The 24,590-nt window shown below is 39.7% G+C and overlaps 1 protein-coding gene across 9 annotated transcripts in view; it reads right to left on the reverse strand.

Moving 5' to 3' along the window:
* LOC146372361 (heparan sulfate glucosamine 3-O-sulfotransferase 5) overlaps positions 1-24,590 on the reverse strand; it is a 117,297-nt gene that overhangs the window by 58,656 nt on the left and 34,051 nt on the right. For 6 of the 9 annotated variants that reach the window (XM_084952964.1, XM_084952970.1, XM_084952969.1 and 3 more), the window contains one exon: positions 4,608-4,683. The exons of 1 other annotated variant lie outside the window; for it this stretch is intronic. The gene's annotated coding sequence lies outside the window, so the exon portion shown is untranslated. Of the gene's footprint in view, positions 1-1,904; positions 1,967-4,607; positions 4,684-24,590 lie in introns of all 9 variants that reach the window. 2 more of the 9 variants (XM_084952968.1, XM_084952971.1) reach the window with 1 other exon arrangement.

A 24,590-nucleotide genomic window follows, 5' to 3' on the forward strand; every position in this document is an offset into this window, starting at 1 on the left:
AAAAGCATGCCTTTATTGATTTTCCATGTTTCTAATAATTTGGCTGCCTTACAGCACATTTTAGTCTCTAAAAGTCTTTACATTTCCCTACTCCCTGTTTGGTCGCTATGCAGAGCTGCCAGAGAAAGACTGAGCTAAATTCCTGTGATCTTAAAAGGAAACGAGGGAAATTAATGGCTAGCCCTTCACTGCCTGCACTTTATGATGGATAACAGCAGAAGGAGGGTGGTGGGTGATTTCAACAGTATGGCAAATTTTGAATTCCAGCTCCTTCAGAATCAGGGTAAATTTGTGCTGACAGGTGATAATTTAAACACACTGGAACAGCTGGTTCTGAGTAACAGGGCATCTGTATGCGCGTGTGCATGTGCGCTACATTCAGCTGGCTCCATGCACGCTTGTATGAAGACTGGTTGTCATATTTCCTTTGAGTGAATTCCATTCGTTCACAACATTTAACTTCATGCATATGCAGGTGTGTTGGTCTCAGAAGCCAAGAAACTCTTTTTTACAGAATACTGCCTGCTCAATCCCCAGCTCTAGAGATATAATTTTCCTTTGTTTTCTCCCTTATCAAATGTCTCCCTTCTTATATAAACCTGCAGAACTTTCTGTGACTTCAGACTAACAAGGGGTTTCATTTCAGCACTCTTGTAGGACATTTTTATAAATGTATCCTGTCTAGAAAGTGCTTCTGTTGACTTGCATTCTTATATAATTCACAATTCTTTGTTGGGACCACACTCATTCTTCCCTAAAAGAGTCAACAGTATTTCTGACTGAATGTATCTGGATCTTCTTGATGAGTCTTTAGTTTCACAGACTATGCAATAAACTTTATAACACATATACATTTAGATGTGTGCCACTGAGATGGATAATCATTGCGCTCTACTCTTTTATTCCTTCATGTATGCATTTATGTAAATGGCTGCGTAATGTACCATCACAAATATGTAAATTATAGTGCTTGTGTGTAATCTCCCAGAATCCAGGAAATCTTTTGAACACTTTTACACTGCCTGACCACAGACTGTATATCAAAAATGGACATAGCACAGCATGAATAGGTTGGTCAAATGCAATATTGTACATTTACTCGTGTACTTTACTAATATATAGCAGTGTTTTGGATGGAAATTTTGTACTTCATACATTGTACTTGCTTGAAAGCTTTAGTTGCTTCCTGTTTTCCTGCACTTGTCAACATCCACCAGGTCAGTAAAAAACACTTAGCAAGCATAGTTTCAGAAACTAGAAGATATTACCTTCCAAATCTGTTCTTTTGTTATTCAGATAAATGTTCTATATAAAGAAGTCAATTAGATGGGATTTATATTATTATCTGGCACATGCAACACAAATGGCTCCTAACATTTCCCACATGCCCATGTTTATTTGGGACCTATAAATCTACTTGTGACTTATGAATGCAATTTTTCAAGAAGGAATGCACCCAGCATCACAAAGAGTCAGCTGAAACATGACTAATGTTGAACCAACCTAGAACAGCTGAACCACACAAAACAACCTTTAAATATTACAGGGTCAACAAAGTTTTAATAGAAGAGTTAGACATTGCCCTCCATTTGATTTGTGGGTTTTGGTGTATATTTCCGTTGTTTACACATGCCAGCAGTCTTAATTTGGTGATATTTCAGAGTAGAGCTGTCACTTCATCTCAGAATAAGCCTATAAAGCACTGAAGGTGCTGACACATGAAAAGAGATATGAGAGGTGGGATTAATCATGTGCCACAGAATGTGTATAAGGAGGGACGTACCTCAGCTAAGCTGCAGGAAATATGATGCAGGGAGAAGGAGGAAAGATGGGGCACACTGATGGATGAGTGTGGTGTGGATTTAGTTCTCTGCCTACCTACACTCAACTCCACCCCCACCCACCTGAGGTTGGTTTAAAGTAACAGCATGTGCCATGAGAAGCAGCAGCAGGTTCCATCAGCCATCTAAGCAACACAGGTGGACAGGAAAAAGTCAAAAGCCAAGGTCAGGCAGGGAAGTACTATTTGCGGCTGTGTTCATAAGAGCAGAGATGATAGTAAACTGATATAATGTTCAGCCAGTATATAAAAACACCTAATACCACCTAATATTGCGTATAATGTGTAATCAGAAGCAAGGATGATGGTAGTGGATCGTTTGAGACCTGTATGTTGTAGCTTGGGACCTCTATGGATCACGTTTTTCATGCACATCCCACAGGTGCACAGTAAGACTGGAAGTGGGAGGTCTGGAGACCAGGTTGTGTTCCTTGAGCAGTTTTTGCAGTATGACAATGTGCATTTTCCTATACAGGGAGACTACAGCCATGGGAGTGTGTTACCTTTGGTGTTATGTGTTAAAACACCACATTCTTCTCACTAAAAATTGCATTTCTGTATTGATTTAATGTTTATTAAAACATTATATGAGCTAAAGCATAGGAAAACTAAGTAATTGGTCCTTCTCCTGCTATTACAGCCTCTCTGGACATCTGGCAAATCTTTGCCAAATCAAACATGCAAATAATCAAGATTCAGAGCTTTGGTAATGACAGAGGGATACAAATGATTTAAGCCGTACTATTAACATACTAGAAAGAGTTAGTGAAGCTATAAGCAGAGCGGTGATAATCAATGAGCGGCATTATGAGTCCACGCTGAGAAGGAGCAGTGCAGATGTGTTCACGGGATGGTGGGTTGGACTGTGGCACTGACAAAAACACATGAAAACAAAATTTTCACATTTTAAGCTTTTTAAAACAGCACAATGATGTTGAACTTGGCCCATGCTGTTAGTCATAATACCTACAATGGTGTGAAAAAGCGTTGGCCCTCTTCCTGATTTCCTATTTTTTGAATTTTTGTCACACTTAAACATTTCAGATTATCAAAGACAAAGACAATACAATTACATTTCTAAATAAAGGTGTTTATTATTAAGAGGGAAAATGTTATATTTCATCTTCCTTTGCAGAGCTTGTTCAATAATGTGATTTTTAATGTTGATACTGATACCAGCATTTGGAGATTTAAAAATCTGATATATTAGCTAATCTAACTTCCCTAGCATTTGTTATATGTAGTTATTGGAGTTATATGGAGTTACTAAGAAAAACTGACAATGCCGTTTAAAAAAGTAAGTCGTGGATTATTCGAATCCACTCTGTTTGGATCAGCTGGTTGTTGAGTTTGTGACATTCCAAACACACAATGCCAACAAGTGCAACGTGCCCTCTGGTGGATAAACTATGTGACACCAACACTCATATCATGGTTGGAGGGTGTTTCGCCCATCTCTATTTTACTTTTGTTCATTTGGATTTATCAGCTGTTATAAATGCCAATAATTTGACATCAATTAGAGATGAGCCATCATCCAGGCAAACATGTCGAACTACAATTGTGGTAACATAGAGTAGTCACACAGACAGTACTACAGTACATGTACATGTAGAGTGCCAACAACACATTAGCAGCAAATCCTTTCATTATAAAATGCTTTAACACAGAGCCAGTGGAATTCTAACTCGTTCAGCAAGTTTCTGTTTGCATTCTAATGGCAAGAGGTGACAGTTTGTTTCTGGACTTGTAGTTAGCACAAATCCATCTTCACACAAAAACTGTAGCCCAGTAATGTTTTGTAAATTTCTATAATTTTTTATAATAAACCAAAGAATGGTGCATGTGGTAGGTGTATTTCTGGTAGTGTGCTGGATGATTAATGATTGTCATGGTTCTGGGCCATTTGACCCAGCATTTGGAGTTTATGTTTTTGGTGACTATTATGTCTTATTATCATGTCTGGTTTAAGGTTAATTTCATTAGTTTTTATTCTGTGTCTCTGAGCTAGGTTCCCCTTGTGTTTTTGTTCTCTGTACCCCCTCTGTGTTTGTGTCTTGTTTCCCTTTTCTGTTCCCGTGTTTCTGTTGTCAAGCTCGCGTGTCTTTGTCTGGTTATCACTTTGTATATAACTTCCTGTCTTACTTTGAAGGTACCTCGTCTCATGTCATGTTCAGTTTTGCTTCCCCTGTATCATCGTGTCTGATTAGCCCCAGCTGTGTTTCCCTCCTGTTTCTCATCCCCTCATGATTCCTTGTGTATTTAAGCCCTCTGTTTCCCTCTGTCTGTTGTCATGATCTCCCTCATGGTTGTGTTTCTCCTAGTTTAGTTTGTATTATTTCCTGTCTAGCAATAAGTCAGTGTCTTTTGAGTTAAAGTCCTGTCTGCGAGTCTGCGTTCGGGTACAACCCGCCTGCTTCTCACAGCTAGTTTATGACAAATGAGACCTTTGGAAAATATTAAACTATGATTTATCTCATTCTCTTGTTGTACCTCGCCTGGTGTGAAGCTACACTTATAGGACATGTCATTAATCTGAGTTTATAAATGGATTTATTTCTAAATATGAATTAAATGCATTTCAGAATACTGACTGTGCAGTACATAAATAAGATCACTGAGTGTGTTTATGGGTTATACTTCTTAAAAGAGGAACACAGGTACACAGGTAACACATCTCCATTGCGTTTAAACCCAGAAAGTTTCTCTGTTCACTCAGCATGGATGAGAGGAGTGATGTGATGTGAGAAGGAGAGCTCATACATACCCTCTATTCCTCATGACTGCCAGAGCGGGTGTATTGCACCTGGATACTTCTTTATGTACTCACGTTGCTGCAGTATCTAAAATAGAGAAACTGAAATTCACTCTTCACCAAATGGACAATCACTAATTTCTATTCCAGCACACAAAATGGTAAAAATATCCTCCCACCATCTGTCTTGAATTACAAACCATCACATCATGGAAATGTGTAAGCAAACTCAGCTCCTGAGCCCAGGGAGAGGTTCATCTACTTTCTAGTTTGCATGACAAATGGGAAGCTACGCTTGGCATGCAGTTGGGAGACCGTGTGCATAGTTCAAATATACTCACAGAATAAAATAAAACACAACTCATAGGTGTAAAATTGCTCCCCTCTTCAGTTAATTAAAAAAGCAGCCCAAAGGATTTTAATATTTCAAAGGCAGAAAACAGGAGATGTAAACATGACCACCACTGTGTAAAACCTAGCCGAATGTTTGGTGCACAGCAGTGAATGCCCAGAAAAGTCCGGTCTTAAAGAACTCTCTTCAGCTAAAAGAGGAACTGGTGACAGGTTCCACCAAGCCCTGATATCAGCATCAGAGTCCAGAATTTTAGAACAGGAGGAACTGAGACATCACAAGTAGTTTTTCCACCTTTTTCTTTACAACCTGCTCTATTTATCTGCATCTCAGAGGCCAACTGAAACCAAATCCACCTATATAAAAACACCCCATCAGACACGCAGTATTTTCCTCAGCACTTCACAACTGCCGCAAGGTATATCGTTTTACCCCAGACACAGCGGTGTGAGGTAGTTAGCACACAATTTGGCCATGTAGAAAGCATCATTTGTTTGGAACACATCAGCCGAGAGGTAGAATTCATCGCCGAGTTTAATTTAATCAAAGCTCATTTTACGGATCTACGTTGCTACTCATCACTAGCCGATTCATCATTTTATTTAAATATCTGAATTTTCGGAATGGTGATCCAAGCAGGACACAGAGGCTGCTAGTTTTCACGCACCAGAATGCCGCAAATATAAATAAAAGCCTGACTATCCCGAGAGCCTAGCCGCAGCGACACTTTTCTTTTCTTGCACCTGCAGGTGCGTTGGAGCCGACTTTGCTACCCGCACAGTGCGTTTCTGACAGTCGGGATTCGTTTATGCAATAGAGAAAAACAACAATACAGCGTGTTTCTCTGCTCCAAGACATCCGCGGTCCTTTCACACGGTAAGCATGTCTGTTATACCCAGCGCATAAATGTCTGTATGTCAGTGCTGATTATTCAAACCCTGCTTAAAATGTGACACGTGTTGTCCAAAACCATTTCCTCTAAATTTGCAAAGTTATTGATTTAAAAAACATATATTCGAATTTTTAGTTGCATGTCAAACATATGATAGACTCTTGAGCATATTTATATAGCTAAATCCACAATGGTATAACCATGCTGAATAAAAGATGCCCAAGCACCAATGCACTCTAATGCAAGCCTCTGAACTGTATGTTGATAAGTACATGAAGCGTACCTCGACCTCTATAGCTGAAAACAGTTTGTATCCGCACTCTGAGGGTCTGCTGAATTGTTTTTAATATGGCACTTTTTGACGAACTGCAGATGATGAAATCCTATTTATTGGAGAAAGTGTCCTTCAGCTACTGTTGCTCATACTTACTGAGTTCCCTAGCTACTTCTTTATTATGTCAGCAAACCTTTTGAAAAGGAAGGTGTTGTAGATTTAAAGAAACATCTTAATTGAAGAAAAGGCAAAAAATTGTAATGAATTTTATGTGACTGTTCATATTAAATCCAACAACAAGTGAAAATCCAAAACCGGCTCCAAACCTTTGTATTAATGATCTCCCTCTCTGTGTGTGTGTGTGTGTGTGTGTGCGTGCGTGCGTGCGCTCACAGAAGGAAGGTCACGGCAGGAGCTTTTCTCAAACGCATCTCCAATCAGTTTTTTTTTACAAGAAGTGTAGCTCATACAATGGTATAAATGTATTCTTTGCAATACTTTATAAATATGAAACTCTAAAGATTTTGAGTTCATGCACATTGTGAAACAAGAATCTAAATATTTGTGTCACAATGATTTCTATAAAACATGTTGTTTATGGGGATAATGTGACAATCTATTGTGGGCCCTAATAATGATCAATGGTAATTGAAGAGGAAGCTTGAACCCTAACTCTGGACATTTTCATGACAAGTGACAGCGCAGACATGTGCTAACGAGAGAACATGTTTTTCATCATAAAGACTGTGATATGAAGCATCGTTAAAGTGTGACTTCAGTAATGTTGACTCATGTTTTTAATAGATGACTTAAAAACACTAAACTATAATTTCAGTGGTTTAAGTTTACAGAATATAACATCTGGTAAGACGATGACTTTTACTTACACTGTTCGTGTTATGTGTATCTATTGATCATATATGTTGCTTTGCTCTGTAAACTGTAAAATGTTTCATTGTATCCATGAAATAAACCAGACTTTCACTGTCGGCATCTTTTAGTGTTTTTCTGCTTTTGTTCACTCCAAGTTAACAAAACCCACAGACATCCAGAGTTAACTCACTAACAGCGTGGAGCTAGTGTTTCCTACACTTAATCCAAGTGTAGGAAACACTAGTATACAGTGTCTATGGAACAAATCTCCTTCAACATTCGCAATGACCCAAGTGGATGACTACAGCCATTTCTCTCAGTTGATTGTGTTTAGGGAAAAAGCAGCTAAATACACTGAGATTGCTCCACGCTGTTAGTGAGTTCAGAGGCTTGCATTAGAGTGCATTGGTGCTTGGGCATCTTTTATTCAGCATGGTTATACCATTGTGGATTTAGCTATATAAACATGCTCAAGAGTCTATCATATGTTTGACATGCAACTAAAAATTCGAAAATATATTTTTTAAATCAGTAACTTTGCAAATTTAGAGGAAATGTTTTTGGACAACACGTGTCACATTTTAAACAGGGTTTGAATAATCAGCACTGACATACAGACATTTATGCGCTGGGTATAACAGACATGCTTACCGTGTGAAAGGACCGCGGATGTCTTGGAGCAGAGAAACACGCTGTATTGTTGTTTTTCTCTATTGCATAAACGAATCCCGACTGTCAGAAACGCACTGTGCGGGTAGCAAAGTCGGCTCCAACATACCTGCAGGCATCCGTTTGAAAGAAAAGTGTCGCTGCGGCTAGGCTCTCGGGATAGTCAGGCTTTTATTTATATTTGTGACATTCTGGTGCGTTAAAACTAGCAGCCTCTGTGTCCCGCTTGGATCACCATTCCGAAAATTCTGATATTTAAATAAAATGATGAATGAGTGATGAAGAGCCACGTAGATCCGTAAAATGAGGTTTGATTAAATTAAACTCTTATGAACAGCGATGAATTCTACCTCTCGGCTGATGTGTTCCAAACAAACGATGCTTTCTACATGGCCAAATTGTGTGCTAACTACCTCACACCGCTGTGTCTGATGGGGTGTTTTTATATAGGTGGATTTGGTTTCAGTTGGCCTCTGAGATGCAGATATAAAGAGCAGGTTGTAAAGAAAAAGGTGGAAAAACTATGGAGGTTCGGTTAGTCAGTAGGAGGTGTAATTGCCGGATAAAGGAGCAGTTTGTAAAGAAAAAAGGTGGAAACTATGGAACTACAGCTGGGATGTGTGTGCTGGGATGGTCTTGATAAGGAAGCCGCTTAAAAAGTGCAGGTATATTACCACTATCACACACGGGCAAAATATAGCCTGGGCAGCTCAATCTGACATTGTAAAAGGAATACAAAACATCCTCCTAAAGATAATGTTAATCTCAAGACGAATGACTTTAATGAAATTGTCATGCTATTTAAATAAATTGTGTATGCTCCACTTATGGAGGTTAACAAATGCCTTCTGTGATAAGCTGCAACACATTAAAGATCCTGATTAACGTGCTGCATGTTTCAGCATCAGGCCTCGTGCAAGATTCTGGTAGTTTATGGGTAACAACCTCAAATTATTCATTTTAACATTATTAACGATGTGTTGGTTTGTAAACTGTTCCATCCAGTGATGGAGGTTTTTACTGCAAAGAGATTGATTTCTTCACTTCCACCATGTCAGTGGTAACCCATCCAGGGTTTGGAGTGGAGCTGGATTTTGAAAATAATATCAAAATTTTGAAATGAACTCTAATGCATTGAATTAGGCCTTGCAGATTTCCTGTGGTTTTCCAGTGTGTTGATCCAAATAGGCAAAAATCATTGAAAAAAGGGAAAGAGATCCAAACCATACCCCTAATATGACAATGGTTTGCAAAACCAGAATAGAAAATGTTTTAAAAATATAATGGTGTGGATGTATACGACATTCTCTCAGTAGCTTTTTTTCTGATTGTACACTCTTCAATAATGATATCAGCCAATATCAGAGAGGCCTGTTGAACCTCAGACATGACCTTATGCTCTTGACGAACACTTTGGCCTTTTTGTTGGACAACCACTCATGTCAGAGCAGGAAGTCAACAGAATTTTCCTCCATTTGTAAGATTTTTTGTAAGGCCTTCATGACCATCGATTGGTGGAGTACGCACTCCGTGGAAATTGCTTTCTAACCTTTTCCAGTTTGGAAGAGAGTCGTGACTTTGATTAATGAATGGTGCACTTCTGTAGACGTAGAACACGACAGAAGACCAATGTTTGGGCTCTTTAAATAGATCAAAACCATATTTAATTTTGAATCATTTTTCTCAGTAAATTAATGCAGTAGTATTATGCTTTTGTAGTATTTGTTTAATAATGTTCTTCTCTAGATTTAGGAAATTTATGCAATTTCTGTCAGATTGTATGGAATTTCTGTTGGTACTTTGGTGAGTGGCTGCTGCTTGTAAAGTGCTTAATAAATAAAACTGGCTTGGCCCACTACATCTCAGTGTTGCTACATGAAATTAATTGATACATTTACTGACTGAAAAAGAAAATTTCAATATCTGGATCAAAAGGTAGGAATATATATTTCATATTTGTTGGTATACTTATTATAATACATCAACGTAATATATCAGTTAAATGTCAATATTTTATTTTAGTTATTTCCTTGTCCCGTTCATTACTTTAGCAATCAGAATTCTTGCCTGAAGGCCAGGAAAGATGACCAACTGATTTATTTTTTCATATTTTATATTATTATTGTTTATTTATTTATTTTACTTTATTTTAAGTTATTGAAAAAATAAAAGGAAAAAATAAAGTTTTTCAAGCACCCGTGTGTACACCTGTGTGCATGAGCGTGCTTGAGTTCAAAAGGTTTATTCATGTAACGATCTGCTAGAGGGTGTGGGGAGCCATAGCAACCGCGCCACCTTCCTGGAAAGAGCTGAGGAGAGCCCCAGACGTGAAATGAACACTATATAACCATTCACACTCCCCAAACATACTCTATACTCCCAGGTCCAGGTATCACAGCCCCCAATGGGACAATCAACCCCCAGACCCAGGAGGTGTTACTCTTTTCCCTGGGATGGAGGCAAGCAGACTGCCCCCACCCCGGCAGCCACAGGGAGGCCCAGCGTCCCAGACCACAGCCAGGCTGCCAACTCCTCCCAGCCCCCTGCCCAGATGGTGTACAGAGAATGGGGGTGTGAAGAAAATGTCAGTATCTGAGAATCCAATTAAAAGGTTCTAAAGGAATTTTTTTTAACATATCAACAGCGAATGATAACAAATAATAAATAAGGAAATTATTATTGTGGACAATTTATATTCTTAAATACTGATATCATGGTCTGCTTCAACAATTCAGTGCTAGTCCTACTGCCACAAGAACAGCCACTGTGTAGAGCAACATTACTATAAGATCCACAAACAAAGGAAAGAGGCAAAAAGTAAATGGCCTGTATTTGTATAGCGCTTTACTAGTCCCTAAGGACCCCAAAGCGCTTTACACATCCACCCTGGGGCGCACTGACCGAGGCGAGGCTGCCGGACACTGGCGCCACCGGGCCCTCTGACCACCACCAGTAGGCAACGGGTGAAGTGTCTTGCCCAAGGACACAACGACCGAGACTGTCCAAGCCGGGGCTCGAACCGGCAACCTTCCGATTACAAGGCGAACTCCCAACTCTTGAGCCACAAAAGTCTACCTTTAAGGAAAAGAAATTAAATTTTTGTCACAAAAAATAATCCACAGTCAACTTCTCTCTGTTTTCTGCTTAAAATTAGATATGTTATCCCATGCAGGGCTACTTAGTACAGCAAAACTGATTTGTTAGCACATAGCGTAACATATGACATAGCACCCATACGATGTGTAGTGGTTCTCCTTGCCTAAAACGGAGCCAGGAGGCAGAGCAGGACACGGTTGCCAGGATCTATTCCGATTATAACGCTGAAGGCTAACCCAGGAGGTCGGGAACATGCAAAAGAATAACTGTATGGAGAGGAAGTTCAGTAAATCACACATTACTATGTCACACATATAGCAGTGAAGCCCTTCTGCGTCACTGCCACAGTGTGCAGATTGCAGAAGCTGTAGACCCTGACTCAGACTCTGACAATCATGACCATACTTACAAATTGTGGTGAAAAGAATGTGTTTGCCGAGCCTTGTGGGACAAATATTAATTTAATTTATCCAAATATGAACAAGAGTAGATTCATTTTAATTATTTAAATGAGACAGCTCTGTGTGCAGCAGATTGTTCTGCTGGTGAATCTGCGGCATCTTACACCTTCTCTCTAATTACTAACAGCAGTGTTGTACATGGATGAAACAGAACAGAGCTGGGAGGGAGCAGGATTCCCTGTGGCCGGAACACAATGTGAGTCAAAAGGAGATAACGTATTTTTCACACTCTGATGCTTTTTTGATATCTAGCTTTCTCTCTGGCCCATCTGTCTCTTTCCCAACTCTCTTTGTCTCTCTCCATCTTAAACTCCCCAAGCTGAACTTTGATTAAAACTGGTGCACTTTAACTTGTTGGATAATTTTACTTCATTAAAATATAGCATAGGCATTTCTTTCACCCACTGATGAGATCTGGGAATGTGGTTGCTTTGACAAAAAAATGGTGCATAGAGCAGTTTGAAACTACATGAAAAAAGGTCACTCGTAATGACAGTATGACAAAAGAGTATCATCTTTCTCTGCAGTCTTTAAGTATGTTGTTTGATGGGTAGCAAATGTAATGTTCAATTCAGTTTTCAGCTTTATTTTCAAAATGCAGCTGTTCTCGCAAAGAACTATGATTAAAAAGACACGAAATAGCAAATACAGTTAACAGCTTTGCATTTGATTGCTAGAAGACTCAAAAAGACCTGAAAGGTGAAAATATTTCATCTGCATTCCAAATGAGTGCTTATGTTAAGCTGGCAAAAATAAATGCAACATGCCAATCCCAAAAACTGCAGTTCTTCTAATGGCCACTTGAGGCTAGCTTTAAAATGGAGTCAGTCTGCATAGAGTCCCATGTTTAAATAGTAGGCTTTACAACAGAAATTAAAATATTTACAGTATCTTATAAATAGGCATCCTCTACCCATAGAAAGCAGGGCTGCTTTAGTTAGCATCTATCTTGTATCTTAATAAGATACAGTGGCTGTATCTTCTAATATAAACCACTGTAGCCTAAAGCTGTCTGCTTGGTATAATCATGGCTTATTCCACTCACAGCATTGGTACTGTTGGTGCCTTTTAGAAGATTTTGGATCTTTATGCATCCCAACTGTCCTTTTTTTTTTCTTTTCTTTTGCCTGAACCATTTGGTTCTTTAGCCATTAGAATTATTGTCTGAAGGCCAAGAAAGATGCCCAACGGATTTACTTTACCAAGTGGATCATCACGGCCTTGCCGTATTGGTCCATTTGATTGACCTTTGTTATTATTATTTATTTATTTTACTTTATTTTCAGTTGTTACAGACGTGACAGACATGACTGGGGGATAGGAAAGGGAGAAAAAAAAGAAAGAAAGAAAGAAAGAAAGAAAGAAAGAAAAACAGAGGGGAAGAGGGACCAGTCCAAAGCCAAATAGCATTAGACATATCAGATTGGAAAAAAGTTGGATCAGAGCATCCCTAATTATTTAAGAAGATAGTATTACCAAAGCAGATAGAAATACTATGCAGAAGTATGAAAGACCCAAACCTCTGCCATAGAAGAGAGTCTAAGAACTCAAATCTGAATGCTCTGATGCTCTGAATAAAAGTACAAAGTTTCATTGTCACTGATTATACAGCACCATGCATGAAGGACACAGCGGTTAAAAGATATAAAGTTGTACATCGTGAGAAAATGGGAACATTGAATAGTTTTGTCACTGCACTATTGGAAAGTATCTGCAAGCACCACTCCTTACTCTCAATGCTTGCTTACTTTTAAAGCATAAAATAAGAAGAAGAAATGCATCCCTGCTATTATGATAACAAGCATTAGCTAGATTAATTTGACAAACACATTTCCCAGCTTTACAATAGTATTTGAATGCATAAAGTATCATTCAACGGAACCTATAGGGCTGATGAGGCTCTTGCATAATGATAAAAGGTTCCCACTGGTGAAATGGAAAACTTTATTGCACGCAATAACATCAAGTATCAGAGAAACTATTCTGAGAATGTGGGTTAGAAAAGTGTAATTTGCTTCACACTAAATGGACATGAGCTGGTGCGCTACATTAGTGTTACCTGGTAAAATGAAACACAAAAAACATTTCTACATACTCTGAGTTTTCTTTGTTATGTCTGGTCCCCCTAGTATTTTTTAATACCCTGAAGAATTCAACTGATGTATCTAATACTTGGCGGATTATACTCAGGCAAAACTAACTCTAAGCCTACTCCTAATTGTTAGACTAGCAACCTTGTGGAAGTTAAGAGGTTAAATCTACCTTATATGAATAATATACTTATTCAAACACCTACAATATGACTCTGCACAGTGATTGGGAGTTCTGGAGTATGTAACAAAACTGTGTCCCATGTGTGAGGTTTTTTGTGCACTTCTGTTTGGCTATCATTTTGGTGAACTCTAGGCACCATACCTGGGTGCTGAGGTTTTGGAAAACAGCATGGTTTTGGTCCTGAATAAGGATTTGTATGTGGTGTCCACATGTGGAAATTGTGAGAGAAACCAGTCTCTCTGTGTACAAAAAATGTAGTATTGGTTGTTGTAGTCATTCTTTGGATGTAAAGGAACTTGGTAGATGTGAAGATCTGACCCAGGTTAACAAGAGCCAGATCATTATGGACAGACTACTGAATTAAAGCATTTACAAAGACACACTCCTAACTGGTAAGAGTGTGTTGGGGAATGTCTGTAACTACACTGACCCATAGTATATTCTCTACTCAAATACTTCAGAGCTAACATCTTGGTGCCATTGTCAGGAAGACACCTTCAGAAGCATTGTGCATGTCTATACTTCAATGGTTGGAGCTGTTTTAGCAGACTGAAAGTATATTGTGCAAGCAGAGTCAGAGTGATTTGGTACATTGGTGTATACATACATAGTGATAATGCCAGCAGGCCAATCTGAAAATATAAAACAATAATAATAACCTCATTAGTCAATCTCTTTCATTTCTAGCAAAGTATTTAGTCTTTTTAATATTAGAAACATGATTTTAAGTAAGAAAATTCTGTACCCTGAGTACTTGAAAGTGAATTACAAAGTCAGTTCATTAAAGTTGCCTAAAACAATCCCCTGTGTTAACCTGTTCACAATGTCCCCTGCTGCTCTTCTGCTTATGGCTGTTAATTAGTTTGGATGTCAAATGATGTCAAATAATTAACAAAGACAAATAGCTTTCGTGTCCACTTGCTCCTATCCCACCTCCACAGCTGTGGAGATCTTGCTCTTCTGTAGCTTGTGTTTATCAGGCTAGAGAAGCCAAACCAAAACTGCTAATGCATTAATTTATAACACAAGCTGGCAAGACAGCAAGACAGCTGCTGAAAGGGAAATACAGGCAGGCTGATCGGGTGAAAAACTGCAGTGTAACCATGTGAGTCCACTATTAGCCCTCTTGCATCAAGTTACTTTGTATGTGCTGATACAGCCTTGGGAAACAGATGTCCTTGTGTGACTGATTGCAATTATTATTGTGCAAGACTTGCCGGTTTTCATCAAAGCCAGAGCTGTGCAGTGGCTTACACTTTTATTTACTGTCAGTAGGATTGCTTGTGTTGTTTACAATAATTTAGGTGGACTGAAAAGCAGGATGGAGACGGGGAAAAGCAGTATCACTTATTTAAATACATTTTTACATTTTGGGGGGTATAAGGCCTTCCAAAGTAACATACTATTGTAATCACATTACATTTGTATGCAAATGCAATAATGACCTATTAGTGTAAAAATGCTTACCGCACATATATTACATGGTATGTATAACAGATTTTGGATAGACTCGCTTACTTAATCAATATGATCAACTTGATTGCTGATTATTACTTTCCCAGGAAACATGCCCCCTTGAAACCCATTCAGGGGAACTGTGGGCAAATCCACACTGCCCACAGTGTGTGATTTTCCTCTGATTTGCAGACCTCTGCATTTGGGGTGGCTGTAGCTCAGGACGTAGAGCATGTCACCTACTGATCGCAAGGTTGGTGGTTCGATCCATCCTCCAGTCTGCATGTCAAGTATCCTTGGGCAAGATAATAACCCCAACTTGCTCTCCGATGCAGCTATCGGAGTGTGAATGTGTGTGAATGTACTTAGAAAGCACTGGGTATAGATAAAGTGCTTGTGAGAATGGGTGTGATTGGGTGAATGTGGCATGTTATATAGAGCGCTTTGAGTACTCCGGGAGAGTAGCAAAGCGCTATATAAGAATCAGTCCATTTACCACAGTGGTTAGTCCACACCATGGGCCGGCCATACTAAGCAGAGGTCCACGGTGTGCACACAACATGCCCACTCTCTAGCTTCCCTACTTGCACCCCATGTTGCGAGCACAGATGTGTAAAACATTTCCTCGGCTGCTGACCGAGGCCTACATGTGCCCCACTGTACAATACCACCAGCAATTGGTAAGGAATGTCGACCAGAATGCTGCTCTAAAAGAAAAAAGAATCTTTATTCACAAAGGGTCACCACATGGGTCTTGATACAACCAGGATCTTTTGTCTGTAAACAAAACAAATCATAGAAGTCTGTCTGAAACAATTCAGGGGCTACATGCTTGAATTATTATGGATTAATATGACCTTATATCTTTTGCATGACAACAGGCAGCAAACCTTCTATTTTATTGAGGTTTTGAATCAGTCCTTAATATAAATAATGTGCCAGAAAACCATGTGAACCCACAGTATGTAGCTATGGCTGAACTGCAGACTTATGTGGGTAGGGCAACCCCATACTTAGCCCACCCAAATTGGTGTGTCCACAGAGGGCAGTTTTGCCCTTTGACACCCCCTTACGTGACTACACACCCTCACAAGTCACCCAGAGCTACCTGCTTGGGCATGTTTGCTGGGTCTGGGGTCTTTTTAGTCACAATATTAATTATAAATTAGCCAATCTTTATAAGGGAACTGTCCTCAAGAGTGACAGGAGGAGCAGTCAAAAAAGAAATCCTAATTGGTAGCAGACAAAATACAATGACCTCAGTTCAGATTTTCAACAAATATGTGGGGTCATTACAGAGACTTCTTTCATCTAAGGAGCTAATGTGTATGTGATACGTCATTTCTGTCACATGGCCAATATGTGCAGCACTAAAAGTGAGCCTACTTCTGTTTGTGAATCCACCAAAGTCAACGGACTTTAACTTAGGCTCAGACTATCCCATCTGTCATGGAACAAGAGGTGGGGTACACCCTTGACAGGTTGCTGGTCTATTGCAAGGCTAACACAGAAAGACAGACAACCATTTGTATTGCTAAAAACTATCTGCTTTTAAAAGCATTCATTCTATCTTCATATAATTGGAAAGGACTGCAAGCTGGCTAGTATAATATTTTATAAGACTGTGTTGTCAGGAGCCGTGATTGTCTTTTAAGACAAGGTGACGGTTGTGTAAAAAGTGACAGTGAATCTTTGAAATGGGACTCAGAACGTTATTTGCTATAAATTACTGGGAGGATCTCTTCTCAAGGTCAGCTGTAAATATGACAAGCTTCAAACAAAGGCCAGTCAAGCTCACCATCATCACTTGATGCTTCATCAAGGGGCCACATATCCTGCTGCTTGTACTGCCAGGGCCAGTTGAACAGGGGGCATGACCCAGTTCTATGGGAAGGCCTTTTAAAGTGCTTCTAGTAAAAGATAGTCAGCCTTCAAGAATATACGTAGAAAACTCACAACTGGAGACAGCCAATTACTTGGCAGCTTCCATAAAGACTGAAAAGGATGAGGTTTGGGACTGATTTGCTCTTCCATGGCACTTGATGAAAAAGATGCCCAAGTTTACTGATCCCTTAAGACAGGGGTGTCAAACCCCCAGCCTCGAGGGCCGGTGTCCTGCAGGTTTTAGATCTCACCCAAGGACAACACACCTGAATCAAATGATTAGTTCATTAACAGGCTTCTGGAGAACTTCAAGACATGTTGAGGAGGTAATTTAGCCATTTAAATCAGCTGTCTTGGATCAAGGACACATCTAAAACTGCAGGACACTGGCCCTCGAGGCCTGGAGTTCGACACCTGTGCCTTAAGAGATCACAGTCCAACAGCTGCAGTATATAGAACTCAATATACATTTTTTTGTAATATAGAGGTTGCTTTGTATGAATTCCAAATATTTGCAGATAACAGTAGAATTACTAGTTCCATCAGAGGCTACTTCATTGACACATTTTAAAAAAGCATTGCTTACATTGCTTAAAGAGAATTGTTTGTTAGATTTTTACAAGCTGTTTCCACCAGTTGCATGGCACCAGTGATCAGAGACTGGCCTAAAAGGGATAAACCAACTTTGGCTGTACAACTTAATTTATGGAACAGATCTACTGAGTAGACTTTAAAGACTAAGCCGGCTGTCAAAAAAGTTAAAAATATTCAGTCAAAGAAGTGTTCTTTTTGTTGTATATATAATTTGTGTGCATTAAAGAAAATCCAGAATGAATTTAAACGAGTGCAGGTATGCTGTACAATTAGTCCACCCTGGAAAAAGGTCAGCTAAAAGACACCATTAAGGCCCAAAATCATCATGACATTTATGCAGCTGATGAGTGAATGTAAAACGTCTGATCACAACTGTATATTGATGTCTTTTTCTCAAGCATATGGTTAAAATGTCAGAAGTGTTTTTTTCTAATCAAGCTTAAATTTAGACACATTTGGAATGCAACATATCCAAGATTAAACCCCTTCTGTTTGAAAGATGCACAAGTAACCTTACATGCCATTTTCTTTTTGTAAAAAGACTTGACTACTGCTAGGTTTAACAGTCTGAAACCAGAAAAATGGTAAATGGCCTGCATTTGTATAGCGCTTTTCTAGTCCTTAAGGACCCCAAAGCGCTTTACACTACATTCAGTCATTCACACACACATTCACACACTGGTGATAGCAAGCTACATTGTAGCCACAGCTGCCCTGGGGCACACTGACAGAGGCGAGGCTGCCGGACACTGGCGCCACCGGGCCCTCTGACCACCACCAGTAGGCAAACATGGGATTAGTATCTTGCCCAAGGATATTTGGCATGCAGCCAGGAGGCAGCCTGGGATCGAACCACCGACCTTCTGATTAGTGGCTGACCTGCTCTGCCACCTTCATTGTTATAAATTATTGTAAGATATCTCTATAATCTGAAATTGAGATTAAAGCTGTGTTTGTACTAACACGAGAGATCTCACACTGTACCAGGATTTCTACTTTGAGAAATACTGAAGATACAACAAGCCGATGTTTTATGTTTGTGTAGACCGGTTTAAATCGATTTTCAAGAAAAAAATCTGAACTGCTGACAAGACTTTTGTCTGTTATACTTTGCCAGCGCAACACTGAAAAATAGTGCATAAAACCATAGTGGATAAGCATAGTGGATATGGCTGTTTCTAATTTCTGACACCTTATATAAAGGTTCTCCAGCTACATTAAGGAAAAGCTGTGGTCTGAAACAGCTGTGACTGAGTGTAGAAGCACAGCTGACAAACTTCTGACCTTTGACCTTTATTGTCCTTTTGAACATTTTGTTGTGCAGCTTTCTTTGTAAACGTGAGCATTCTCAGTGCATTTTACTTACATCACAGTACATGACGTGACCTCTTGCTGATGAGTTGCTGCTAACATTCCAGACTGCCTTGTGTAGCTTCAATGAAAAATGTAAGCGCTTGCTATCGCAGACGCCACAGTAACATTTCCTCAGACGGTCCGTTGGTCTCTCATGACTGGTGGCGGTGGCGGATGGAGACATGTGATAGCGCTGGCCTTATTCTGCTTTATTCCTCCGCTTCTGGCTGGTCTTATGATAGCACAGTAATCATCAGTGTGTGTGCCAGAGATAGGTCTGCTCTGAGAATTTCCTGTAATGATCACCTACTCATCCCCTCTGTCTCATCCTTTCATTTTGCTATGTCAGGCTTTCATACTAATCCATGCTCATTATCTTATCTGATGTAATTTGTAAAGCACATAGACAAAACCATTCAACTAGGAGCGAGGTTAATGTGTTTCTCTATTCTTTCTTGAGGATTCTTGAGTGCTCAAGTGTCTTATTTGCCGATTGAGCCTGACGTTTGACAGTCAGTGAGTGTGTACATACAAGTGTGTAAGCACAAGCAAAGTCAGGATCTGGTGGATGACAAGATTAAGACACACATTGTTTGGGATCAATAGTTCTCGAATCTATCAAGCAACTGACTCACAGGCAACCTGCTCAACGTGTCTGTTTTATAGACTATGTGCACGTTAGCATATGCTACTTCCGGTGCGGAAACTCCTGTGGGGAGCTTTGTTTCCGGTGTCCTATTCACGCCCTGTTTACGGTCCCAAACAAGTTAAGCAAATGAATGAATCAAGCGATTTACATTTCTATAGATGTCTTGGGCATTTACCCAATATATCTGTCAATGATGTTCATCGACTTGTCGATATTTTTCCCCCGCGCCTCAGAGCAAAAGAGAAAATGGATTCAAATGTTATATTTCTCGGTATCTGTAAACAGCTGTCCCTCGTTTATCGCGGGTGTTATGTTCTACAAATAACCAGCGATAGGTGAAATCAAGTAGCCAATTTTATTTTTTGACGGTGCAAAACGTTTCGTGGACATCGTCGACATACAGTACTGCACTTCAGAGTCACACTGCTAGCGATCGATGCAGCGATTCTGTACTGTACAGGAGAGACGTCACGGAGGAGATCGTCTGCAGCAATCAGGACGCAGGACACAATGTGACGTAAAAAAAAATAAGCATGCAAACTTGCACTAAAAAATCTGCGAAACAGCGAGGTGAAAGGTGAACCGCGTTATAGCGAGGGACCACTGTAATTTTGAAGGTAAGTCACAACATACCCTTCGTGAATACTAATGTATAGAAACCCTTACCAGCAATCATTCATTTTTTGTGTGGCTTTTTTTCACGGTTTGTTAACATGCTGTGTAGGTGTGTACTTGACTAGCTGATATCGACATAACGGGGAAACATCTGGTTTGACTATTCTTCACCTGTAGTTTGAATGCTGAACATTTGCCTGTTTAGATCATAAGACACTGGTCTTATGACTTATGACTTATAGTGACTGCACTATACAGAGATGTGCTTCTGAATGTGGACAACGTGTCTTCTGATTTTGTAATGCAGTTCTGCTTGTGTTGAGTGATGTAAACAACTGATCGATCTAAACTCCTTAAACGTCAAAATTGATCATTAGATTTTTTATGACACAACAGTGGTGAGTGTTCCCACCTTCTCCTCCTGTAACTTAACGCGATCTTTCCGTTTTCGAGTTTTGGACATGATTTTGGAGTATATCTTCGCAGTAGCGATTGACCGCAAAGTAAAGCTACCGGAAATGTACAACCCCACATCCGGTCTCAAACCAGGAAGTTAGCATTTTCTCATGCACAGGGTCTATTAGACCGGAGATGGAGTTGCCATCCCCTTTGTGCCATCGTAAACGTTTTCCTGCTTAATTTACTAAAGCATTTATTCACAACTTTTTCACACTTTAGCCAAGGTAGTTAGCAAAAGGATCTCTGTGACAATTCTAAGTCACTTTGGTACGTTTTCTGGCTAATACTAGCAGTAAAAGCTGCAGTATGCAGTTCGAGGCGGTGCTAAACATGGGCAAATGTAAAGAAGCAGTTTATTAGTTACCGTATTCTTCGGACCATAAGGCGCACTATCGATGAACGGGTCTGTTTTCACACATAAAGCGCGCCAGATTATAAGGCGCATTAAGCAAAACAAAACAGTCAGATAAGTCAAACTTTACTCAAATCATTCTTCTTGCTTCCTCCACTTCCGTACCATTGATTCATTTATGTTGAATTCTCTCGCAGCTGCTCTATTTATATGTTGTTGCAGTATATTAATGACTAACCTCATGTTGTGGATGGATTATTTCAGTTGTTCTCCTGACTGAAGTTTGGTCCGTTTACAGCATCCTGCCATGCGATTGCATTTGTCCCTAACCATCGGAAACCCTCCCGTTAACTTTTATCGAGTGGAAAAGAGTTAACATTCATCTTCCAGCTTCACTGCGTTTATGTTATGCTAACATAGCTGTGTCGCTAGCGATCGCGTAGCACATCATTATATACCAGCTGTCCAACTTGAGTAACCCTACAAATGTCACTGCTGTTTAGTTTTCTGTCTTCATTTATGTCGGACGTGATAGCAGGGCTGTACATTTTAATTTTTTCAGAAATCTCTCAGTCAGAACATGGTATGTCATGTTTAGGTGGAAACTAGAGAGCTAACTTCTTGCTAACTTCTAACTCCGTTAAATTTAATAAATTCTGTTTTCATGGATGCCTGGATGTTAAACTTAATTGTTAAACCTGGTAAAGCAGCAACACTGATTATTTTATTAAAGATGAAAGAATTTAGACAGATTCTCAGTGATGCCGCACTGCTCGTTTGACTTTGGGACCTGAAGCGGACGGAGTTTTGGATCCAGATTACGCCGCGAGGCTCCTGACTATGGTAGCCGTAATGCTCCGACAATCCATCAAGCGGTGCGGCTTCGTAGAGTTTTGAATGCCATGTACCACATAAAATTGGTTCGAGGTCAGTAAGCATACATAAGGTCAGTATTCATACATAAGGCGCACCGGATGATAAGGCACACTGTCGATTTTTGATAAAAATTAAAGGATTTTAAGTGCGCCTTATAGTGCGGAAAATACGGTAGTTGACATTTTTACAATCCATAGTTTTTTCTATGCTGCCTATATTTTCTTTAAGTATAACACAAAATTACCCTGGTTGGCCATGACATGTGTATATATGTGCACATGCTGAATTTCTTTTATACATTACATTATATCAGTTACAGTAAGGAGATCAGAGACTGAAGTGATGCTTGTGCATCTGAACAATAAGCATTCGAATATGGCTTTATTCATGTTTTTTAAAATACAGAAAAACTCACAATTGCCTCACTTTAATAACTTCAGCATGCCTCTGAATCAAACTGGGAACTAAAACAGAACATAAATATTTTCTTCAGTTCTGCAAAGTTCCTCAGGCCATCAGGCATTTGCAGCTGTTCAACTGCCCTCATGCAGTCTTCCCCATCCAGTTGAATGTAGCAGCAGATGGGCGCGATGTCCACCAGTGAGGCATTGTTGGCCAACCACTTCCTTGGTCAACTCTGTCCATGTCCAACACTTATGTGGCACCATATTTGAGCTTGCAACATGGAGTGATTTCTTTTTTTCCCTGTGTTTGCCCACATGATGCTGCATACTCAATACTGGAAAATTTTGTAAAATTTCTATAACCACATGAATTACTGAGCTTAATATCAAAAATCCCTTAACAAATTTGAGATGTTGAAACTAAAACATATATTAATGGTGGGATGACTTCAATTCAATTCAATTCAATTTTATTTATATAGCGCCAAATGACTATTCATATGCTTGGCAGGGCTCTAGAGTGCGACCAATTTGGTCGCAAATGCGACCAAATTTTTCAGTGGCGGGACTAAAAAAAAATATTTGGTTGCACTTGTGCGACCAACTGTTCGGGTAGCAAAAAAAAAAAAAATCTGCAACCTTCCCTGTGGTCAACAACAGACACACATTATGCCCCTATCGTGGACTAAACCAATCAGAGATAGTAAGGGGCGGGACCTCTCTGATTGGCCGTGGTCCAGTTGAAAGTGCAGGTGGAAGTGGGAGGTGAGTAGCTTGAATAAAGCGATATCAATTCATTAAATCCTGAATCGACTTTTAAATATAACTGTGTTTTGCCAGAAACGCCAGATTCTCAGATTAAAGCTCACAAAACCATTTCAACAACAACCAAACAGTAAATGAGAGCAGGTACACGGATTCCACACAAAGACGTAAACACGGAGCGGAACCGACGCATCAGAATCAACTTTGTCTTTCTCGGCTTTCTCACCTGACGGCCCGTAGACGGACACGCTGTCGGAGCTTAGCAATTCTGATGCGTCCGGTCCACGCTGTGATTACGTCTTTTTGTGCTGATTCTGAGCTGCAGGTTTTGTCTCTCTCCAACCAAAATTCACAGAGCCAGCAGCAAAAGAAGCAGCAAACTGCGCTTCACATTTGATCAATGTCGTCATGAATTTTGCTGTTTTGCTTCCACGACTATTAAAATCACACTTCATGCACAGCTAGCTCTCTCTCTATCTCTCTCTGTACTTCAAGAACAGTTTCCCGTCTCCAATTTCTGTTTTCTGTATTATTCATTCGCTTATTACCCACCAGTCTACCGTTGTTTACAGCGCTGTCAGCTGCTGTCTTTTTCTTTTCTTTTTCTTTTTTTCACTTAAATGACCTCGGACAAGAAAGCCTATTTTTCTGTTGTTCAATACTGAAGAAATTTAAACTTTATATGCAGAACATTGTAGAATATTTTTAAGGTTATCTGCTATAAAAAGCCAGACCAGGAAAATCTCCTTCATGTTTTTCTGTGTTTTATTCTCAGTTACTTTCACACAAAGGCATCTGCTGTGATGTTCACAATTCTGATGAAGTCAGTACTGATAAATGATCAGAATTATAATATTTCTGACTGTCTGAGGCTAAGTTGAATCGAATCGGGACTTTGAAAACCGGAATGAATGGATTATAGAAATCAGTGATGATACCCAGCCCTAGTGAGCAGCCTAGGCACGACAGAAGTGGATGTAGCTGTAATAGGAAAAGAACTATTGCTAACTTTTCTGTTAAGTTAAGGCCTGATCCTTCTGAAATTCATAGCCAGTGCTCTGACACGGTGTCATCAATCTTTGAATGCTGAAAAAGCACAGTGTATCCAGAAAAACACATTATATTATATAAATTATTATAAAATGTGTGTGCGCCTAACTTTTGTGCCGGTACGCCTAACTTTAAAAAGTTAGGCGTACCTGTACCTGTACGCCCATGGCAAAAAGTTAGTCTAGAGCCCTGCTTGGGTAGAGGAATGCATGTTTCCTTTTAAGCCATGTGCAGTTATTGCACATGGCCCGTGGCTATATAGCACTACAAGGATGAGAATTAATTGCTTGCTGAAGTTAATTTAAACATTTTTTTTGGTACATGGAGCAGGAGAAACTGCTCGATCAGCAGGCTGATGTATGAATAGAATGCGCTAGGAATGAAAAGGGAACCTTAAGAGACTAGACACCAAGATTAGGGCTTGGTGCCCAAACTTTCTCTTCAACCTTTAAATAACCCTCAAGAGTAATGATCAACTCCCCACTTTCTCTCAAAAGACAGATTACTGAAGCAGTTCAGAGGAGACTGCATGATGGTGAAAGACATCTAGAACTCCTCTCCCCACCCTCTCCACCCAACCACCCTCTTTGCTAGGACAGATGTGAAAGCTTTTAAGACTACTGCAAGTGTTCATTAGAGATAAGGGAG

The sequence above is a fragment of the Perissodus microlepis genome, chromosome 15, assembly GCF_051167445.1.
Source record: "Perissodus microlepis isolate ML-2025 ecotype Zambia chromosome 15, ASM5116744v1, whole genome shotgun sequence".
Taxonomy (NCBI): Eukaryota; Metazoa; Chordata; class Actinopteri; order Cichliformes; family Cichlidae; genus Perissodus; species Perissodus microlepis.